This window comes from Dasypus novemcinctus, chromosome X (genome assembly GCF_030445035.2).
Source record: "Dasypus novemcinctus isolate mDasNov1 chromosome X, mDasNov1.1.hap2, whole genome shotgun sequence".
In the NCBI taxonomy this organism is placed as follows: domain Eukaryota; kingdom Metazoa; phylum Chordata; class Mammalia; order Cingulata; family Dasypodidae; genus Dasypus; species Dasypus novemcinctus.
In genome coordinates this window covers 157,198,239-157,206,680 of record NC_080704.1, presented here as the reverse complement: position 1 = coordinate 157,206,680, position 8,442 = coordinate 157,198,239, and the positions used below count along the sequence as shown (strand labels likewise).

At 39.2% G+C, this 8,442-nt stretch overlaps 1 pseudogene; it reads left to right on the top strand.

Annotated features, from left to right (window-relative positions):
• Positions 1-727: 727 nt before the first annotated feature.
• LOC101430637 (serine/threonine-protein kinase Nek4 pseudogene) lies at positions 728-4,286 on the top strand (annotated as a pseudogene).
• The last annotated feature ends 4,156 nt before the right edge of the window (positions 4,287-8,442 follow it).

The window sequence follows — 8,442 nt, the reverse complement described above, 5'->3', positions numbered from 1 at the left end:
TTTTCATTTCATCCTAGAATTTTAGAGGATTGCTTTTTTGATGGACTAAAAGGAGTAATATTATGTAAATTTCCCTACCATTGTCATTTTAAAACTTACTTTGTTCTCCATTATAAACAAAATGATGTAGCAACTTTAGACAGAGTGTCAGAGAAGGCTATCTCAAAGAAGGTAACATCTGAGCTGAGATGATATGATGAGAAGTCATTTATACAAATATCTGGTGGATGTGCCTCCAAAGCAAAGGAAACAGAAATGCCAAGACTCTGAGACAGGAACATGCTTGGTGTGTTTGAGGAATAACAAGGAAATCAGTGTCGTTGTACCAGCATGAGAAAAGGGGCAAGTACTTGGAGAAGAGATCAGAAAGAAGGATAGGAGCCATTTCTGTAGGACTCTGTAGGTCATAGTCAGGACTTTGGATTTTATTCTACGGGATTTCACTTAGGTAGTAAGGCAACAGAGGGCTTTTAAAGGTTGTTAAAAGACATGATCTTATTTACACCATCGTTCTGGCAATGGCTAAGAGTAGAATCTGTGAGAACAGTGAGGATGCTACTGCAGAGGTCTAAGCAAGAGATGTAGTCTCTCTGGGTCAGGTTTAAACTAAGGAAGTAATGGTGGAGGTGGTGAGGGGTAGTCAAATTTCTGATAGACTTATAGATATAACCCATTGGAATGTTTGAGGGTTTGAATGTAAAAGATGAAGAAAAGTGAGGAATCAAGGATGACTCTTGGGTTTTTGCTTAAATATCTGCTGAACTGTAATGACAATTATGAGATGGAGAAGTCTGTAGGAGAAGCAGGTTTGCAGATATGGAATAGGAGGTAGAGAATCAAGTGTTTTGTTTTGATCATGTTAAGTTTAAGATGCTTATTAAACACCAGCTGATGATGTAACTAGAAAAAGACCTTGAATAAAAGTGTCAACTCAAACCAGCAGAATATCTCAACCTACATGTAATATCAGGAGTTAAAAATGGCTTTATGACTTTGGATAAAAGGGGGAAATGGAAAAGACAAGTGAGTTTATATGGCTAAGAGTCTCCAAAAAAGAGCTGGGAGGCATCAGACGGGTAATGCTTATGCCTGCCTCAGCAGGGTCCCAGAGAAAGCCAAAGTAGATAGAAACCCAGGTACTGGTTCTCTTGAGGACTACAAGACCCACAGGTTCTATAGTCATGGCAGATGGTTCTGGAGTTCAGTGCCATGTCAGCTGGCCCTACTTTACAGTTTGTGTTCCTGAGTGTGATGGAGTTGGAGTCAGATGTGACCTTTCTACACATGCCTCTTCTGTTACTTTTACTGGACCTGTGGTTGGTGCTAGGATTGGTGTATACTCAGGAGACCTGAATCTCTGGACTGTCCATGTGACAGCCAGGCCCTGAGCCTCAGCAGACTTGCAACTCCTACCCTCTGGTTTATTGGACTTACTCTGGCCAGCTAAGAGGGAGGTGAAGAAGTTCAACCACCACACCAGGAGCCAAGAGTGCCTACAACTGCAAGCAGAATTGCATCCATCATCCATGTGGAATCTAAGCCCCCTCTCGATATAGAGGTGGAGTGAGGCATAACCATCCCAGGGTCCACAGGATGGAGGAATAGAGTATGGCTTAGAGTTGACTTACTGATATTCTACTATGGAGCTATTGTGATTAGTAATGGAAGAAATTGTAACATTGATGTGGAGAAAGTGGTCACGGTAGCTGCTGAGGGTAAGGAGAGGGAAGAAGAGATACGATGTGGGGGCATTTTCAGGACTTGGAGTTGTTCTGGGTGGTACTGCAAGGACAGATGCTGGTCATTGTATGTCCTGCCATGGCCCACTGGGTGGACTGGGGGAGAGTGTAAACTACAATGTAAATCATTATCCATGTGGTGCAACAGTGCTCCAAAACGTATTCACCAAATGCAATGAACGTGCCGCAATGATTAAAGAGGTTGTTGGTGTGGGAGGAGTAGGCTGAGGGGGGTAGGGGGAATATGGAGACCTCATATTTTTTTGAATGTAACATTTTAAAAAAAAAGTAAAGAAAGAAAGAAAAAAAGAAAAAACCCAAAAAACTAAATGTGCTAAATGCCTCCAGCCAAGAGCCAAGAGGAGCGGAACAGAAAGCACAGTTCTTGTCTCAGTGGAAGCACCCCAACATTGTCATCTACAAGGAGTTATGGAGGGAGGGGACGGTCTGCTCTACATTGTTATGGGTTTCTGCAAAGGAGGGGAACTGTACTGAAAGCTCAAGGAGCAGAAAGGCTGGCTTCTGCCTAAGAGTCAGGTGGTGGAGTAGTTTGTTCAGATCGTCATGGCTCTGCAGTATTTACATGAAAAACACATCCTTCACGGAGATCTGAAAACTCAAAATGTCTTCCTAACGAGAACAAACATCATACAAGTGGGCGACCTAGGAAGTACCCGCGTGTTAGGGAACCACTGTGACATGGCTAGTACCTTGATTGGCATGCCCTTCTACATGAGTCCTGAATTGTTTTCAAACAAACCCTACAATTATAAGTCGGATGTTTGGACTTTGGGATGCTGTGTTTATGAAATGGCCCCCCTGAAGCATGCTTTCAATGCAAAAGACAAGAATTCATTAGGTTATCAGATTATTGAAGGAAAGCTGCCACCCATGCCAAAAGATTACAGTCCAGAGCTGGCAGAATTAATAAGAGCAATGTTGAGCAAAAGTCCTGAGGAAAGACCCTCTGTGAGGAGCATCCTGAGGCAGCCTTACATGAAGCACCAAATCTCCTTGTTTTTGAAGGTCACAAAAGCAAAAACCTCCATAAATAATATTAAAAATGGTAACTCTGAATCCAAGCCTGATGCAACAGCATTTTCTGAGAAGGCTGAATCAAATAATGAAGGAATCTGCCTCCAAGCACACTCCTCTGAGGGCTCCAAGACATACAAAACGGGTGAAGACAAATATTCATCCCAGGGGAAACCTGTGGTCACTGGGTCCTCAAAGACATCTGCTAGTCTGAAAGGTCACCCCTGCAAACCAGACATAAAAAATACTGTAGAGTCACTAGCAACTGTCAGCAGAGTAAATATTGACATTGTACCTGCAGAAAGGAGGGACTCAATGAATGATGGCTAAGTTCAGGAGAATCAACCAAGACACTTAGCCCCCTTTAATGAGCTAGAAGGTAAATGGAATATTTCTCAAGTGAAAGAGGAAAGGCTGCAGGATAACATTCTGAAAACCTGATTCCCACATGATGCACTGACTCCACCAGGGAAGGGAATGATCCAGTGAAGTCTCTGCAGCTCATAAGCAAAGACCAAAAACCAGAGGGCCAGGATCAGTTTGCTGGAGAATGTATTATAGAAAAACAGGACAGAATCTACCCAAGTTTACAGCTGCACAGCTCTGGGTCCAAACCCTTCCTGTCTTGACAGCGATGGCAGAAGAGAACAAACTGAACACAGTGGGAGAAAAAGACAGTTCCAAGAGATTCCTCCTTGATTTGCCTTCTCTTCCCACTGTTGGAAAACAGATTTCATATCACTACAAAGGGATGCTGCAAACCAAAGTAGAGCAGTTACTGGGTCTGTGAGCAGTTCAAAGAGCAGTGAGGTCTCATCATCAAAGGATTGACCATTATTAGCAATAGAAAAGTGGCAACTAAAGCAGTCACAGGAAAAGATGTTTCCTGCAGGCTTTTCAGTGGGAAGAGATTCTCTGAGTGCAACAGGGCTAGGGAAACCACAGGAGGAAGGCCAGCCCGTCTCTGCCCAACAGCTCTCTTCTGACTGTAGCACTGCTTAGGAAAAGAAATTGATCCATTGTCTGTCTGAAGATGAGATAAATTCTCCTTTAAGGTCAACTGATAAGTCAGATGGGGATTCAAGGGAAGGGAATGGTCATACAAATGAAATGAGTGACTTGGTACAATTGATGACTCAGATCCCAAAACTGGAATCTAAAGAGAACTGTGAAGATCTCCCAGTACCAAATCTAGTGTCAGAGTTCAAACTTTGGAAATATCGGGATACACTTACTCTTCATGGGAAAGTTGCAGAAGAGGCAGCAGAACACCATTTTAAAGAGCTGCCTTCAGCTATGGTGCCAGGTTCTGAAAAGATCAGGAGAATAGTTGAAGTACTGAGAGCTGATGTTACCTAGGGCTTGGGGGTTCAGCTTTTAGAGCAGGTGTGTGATCTTTTAGAAGAAGAGGATGAATTGAAAAGAGAAATAAATTTACAGGAGCACAGGGGTGAAAAGGATACAACATATAGGGTGAATGCCCACCAATTGAAGTTTTTTGAGAAAATGTGAATTTTTGAGAATTTGTTCTAATCTGTTGCCAGAACTAAAAACCTGCTTCAATAATTTCAGCTTAAAAAAACCAAACCTATAACAAGACTTGGAGAGCATTCAGCATGTTTATATATTTCATGAGGTATTTTTACTTGAAAAAAAATGGAACAGTACAGAGTAAAATGAATCAAGCTGAAAAACAAAGAAAAGAAAAAATGTTTTGACTATCATGTTCTTTTTATGAACAAAAATTTTATAAGGCATTTAACTGAGCCTTAAACCACTAATCTTCTATCTGGAAATTTATTTTATTAAGGTATTATGTAGATTATAAACAGGGCCATGATGGTAGCTGCTGAGGGTAGGGAGAGGGAAAAGAGATATGATGTGGGGGCATTTTCAGGAGTTGGAGTTATCCTGGGTGGTACTGCAGGGACAGTTGCTGGACATTGTAGGTCCTGCCATGGCCCACTGGGTGGACTGGGTGAGAGTGTAAACTACCTTTTAAACTGCTATCCATGTGGTGCAGCAGTGCTCCAAAGTGTATTCACCAAATACAATGAATGTACCATGATGATGAAAGAGGTTGTTGATGTGGGAGGAGTGGGGTAAGGGGGGTAGGGGCCATATGGGGAGCTCATATTTTTTGAATGTAACATTAAAAATAAATAAACTAATTTAAAAAAACCCAGAGCCATAATACATTGGATTAGAAGTTTTATTTTGTACTGAAGTGATAAAAGCAATAGCAGACACAAATGACATAATATGTCCAGTGATAATACTTGCTATTGTTAGTAACATTAGGTAGCAGTTAATAAAAATTTTAAAAAGTCAATTCACCATTCTAGGAGTAGATTTGAAGAATATAAGTTGTGTTTAGTACATGAACAGTTGAATTCCTTTTTTACATATTGATGGATGTTTAACATTTTCATTTAATATGAACCTCATTTAAGGCATATATTTTGGCTTGGTAAATCAATATGTTATTACATATTGATTTTGTTAGACTGATTTTTCTATCAGCAAAACATTTCTTAAATACTAATTCTTTTTGGAATTCATTAATTTGTAAGTGAAGTCTAGATCCTTTTTAGTTATGTTGGGTGTTTTTAATCTATGTCTCCTGAAGTTTGGTTGCATATCCATCAATATATCAGTTGTCTTCCCATGTTTTAAATGTATGATATTTATACCATGTATTTTATTTGTTGTTTAATAAAGGGTACTGCCCATCTAGGAAAGAGTTTTTATAAAATGAATAGAACCAAGTGGAAATTATAGAACTGAAATACACAGTAACAATTTTTTTAAAAAATTTACTTGGAGGAATTAATAGAAGAGTGGGAGATGACAGAGAATAGAATCAGTGAACTTGAAGACATATCAATAGAAGGTACTCAGTCTGGACAATAGGGAAAATAGGGCAACAAAAAATGAATAGAGGCGGCAGACTTGGCCCAGTGGTTAGGGCGTCCGTCTACCACATGGGAGGTCCATGGTTCAAACCCCGGGCCTCCTTGATCTGTGTGGAGCTGGCCCATGTGCAGTGCTGTTGCGCACAAGGAGTGCCGTGCCACACAGGGGTGTCCCCCGCATAAGGGAACCTCACGTGCAAGGAGTGTGCCCCGTAAGGAGAGCCACCCAGTGTGAAAGAAAGTGCAGCCTGCCCAGGAATGGTGCCGCACACATGGAGAGCTGACGCAGCAATATGACGCAACAACAACAAAAAAGAAACACAGATTCCCATGCCACTGACAACAACAGAAGCGGACAAAGAAGATGCAGCAAATAGACACAGAGAACAGACAACCGGGGTGGGGGTGGGGAAGGGAAGAGAAATAAAACAAACAAACAAACAAACAAATAAATAAATAAAAAATGAATAGAGGGGAGTTGATGTGGACCAAGTGGTTGAGCACCTGCTTCCCTGGGTTCAGTTCCTGGTGCCCCCTAAACAACAATAAAAACAAACAGCAAGAAACCAAATTAAAAAATCCAAATCAGGAGAACCTATATAGCTCAGTGTTTGAGCACTGGCTTCCCGCATATAAGGTCCCGAGTTCAATCCCCAGTCACTGTTACCTCAAAAAAAAAAAAAACCCATAAAACTGAATAGAGCCTCAGGGATCTGTGAGAACATAAAAAAAAGCTAACATTCATATCATTAGAGTTCTGGGAGGAGAGGAGAGAGTGAGATTGAAAAACTATTTTTAAAAAATAATGGACGAAAACTCCCCAGATGTATCAAAAAGATGTAAACTTACAGATTCAAGAAGATGAGTGAACCCTAATTAGGATAAACTAAAAGAAATCCATGCCATAACACAGCATAACTAAACTTATGAAAACTAAAAAGAAAGAAAAAGTCTTGAATACAGCCAGAGAGAAATAATATATTACCTATAGGGGAATACCAATTTGAATGACAGCAGATATCACATATGAAACCATGGGGGTCTAAAGAAAGTGGCACATTTTTCAAATACTGAAAGAAAAGAAATTTAACAAGAAATTCTATATCCAGTGAAACTACTATTCAGGAATGAAGGGGAAATCACAACATTCTCAGACAAAGAAAAACGAAACAACCTAACCCTAAAGAATGGCTAAAAGAAACTCTCTAAACAGAAAGGAAATAACAGAATATGATGGTTTGGAACTGTGTGTACTCCAGAAAAACTTGTTCTTAAACTTAATTCTTTTACAATTGTTGTAGACCAATTGTAAATAAGATCTTCTCAAGATGTTACTTCAGTTAAGGGGTGGCCACCTCAATCAGGATGGGTCTTAATCAAATTACTGGAGTCCTTTAAAACAGAATGAAACTCAGACAGAGAGAAAGTCACAGAGGGAACAGCCAGAAACTATACATCAAAGGAACCTGGAAGAGAAGAGAGAATTTCCATATCTACTTCAGCCAGCCAGAGTTTACCAGTGAATTAATCAAAAACCTTCATTGGATTTCCCAGCAGAATTCCTACAGAATTTGGACTTACCCATCCCTACAGTCGTGTGACACAATTCCTATAAAACAGAAGGAGGTAGGACTCCTTCAGAAAAGAAAGACAATAGAATGGGTAAAAATACAAGCAAACACAATAGTCTACCCTTTACCTCTTGAGTAATCACATTTTATGATTGAAGCAAATGATACAACACCATCTTATGTGGAGCTCAATGTATATACAAGTAATACTTAAAATAATTCTATGTGAAAAATAAGGAGGGTAAAAAACTTAAGTGGAATTAAGTTTTCCATGATTTACTCAAATTGGTAATGGGCTGGTACTAGTTGGCTCTGACAAGTTATGTCTGTACATGGTAATACCTAGAGAAACAACTAAGAAAACTATACAAAGTGATATATTAAAAACAAAACTAAGATCACTTATAGACTATAGTTAACACTAATACTGTAATATTTTTTGCAGCAAAGACAAAAAAGGTACTATATTAATGCTAAAGGTCAACAATGGAAGGCATAAGGGGGGTATGGAACTCTTCCTTTTGGAGTAATGAAAATGTTCTAAAATGAACAGAGGTGATGACAACTCTGCGATGAAACTGAGAGCCACTTTGGATGGCAGAAGACTGTATAACACAGTGAACCATGTGGTGAATAATGGACAGTGGTTAACAGAACAAATATGTGAATATTCTCTCCTGAACTATAAAAAATATACAATACTAATACATGGTGTTAATAATAGAATGGTTGGTGGAAAAATACACCAAATGTAAGCTATGGATTTTAAATAGCAGTAATATTATGACAATGTTCTTTCATCATTTGTAACATATGTGTCAAAACAATGTAAGGTGTTGATGGTGGGTGATGTATGGGAATCCTGTATGGTATTCACGACTGTTTTATAAACTCAACAACTTCTCTAATAAAAAAAGAATCAGTTGGAATTTTAGAAAAAAATACATAAATCAAAATGGAACTCTAAATATTGTTCAAGTAACCCACAGAAAGACAATAAAAAAGAAACAAGAAAGAGAAACAGAGGGAACAAACAGAAAAATATTAAAATGCCAGACTTAGGCCCTAATAATTCAATAATTATATTAAATACAAATGGTCTAAGTTCATGAGTTGAAGGACAGAGATAGAGAGGATGGATAAAATATATGACCTAACTATATGCTGTCTATAAGCAATGCA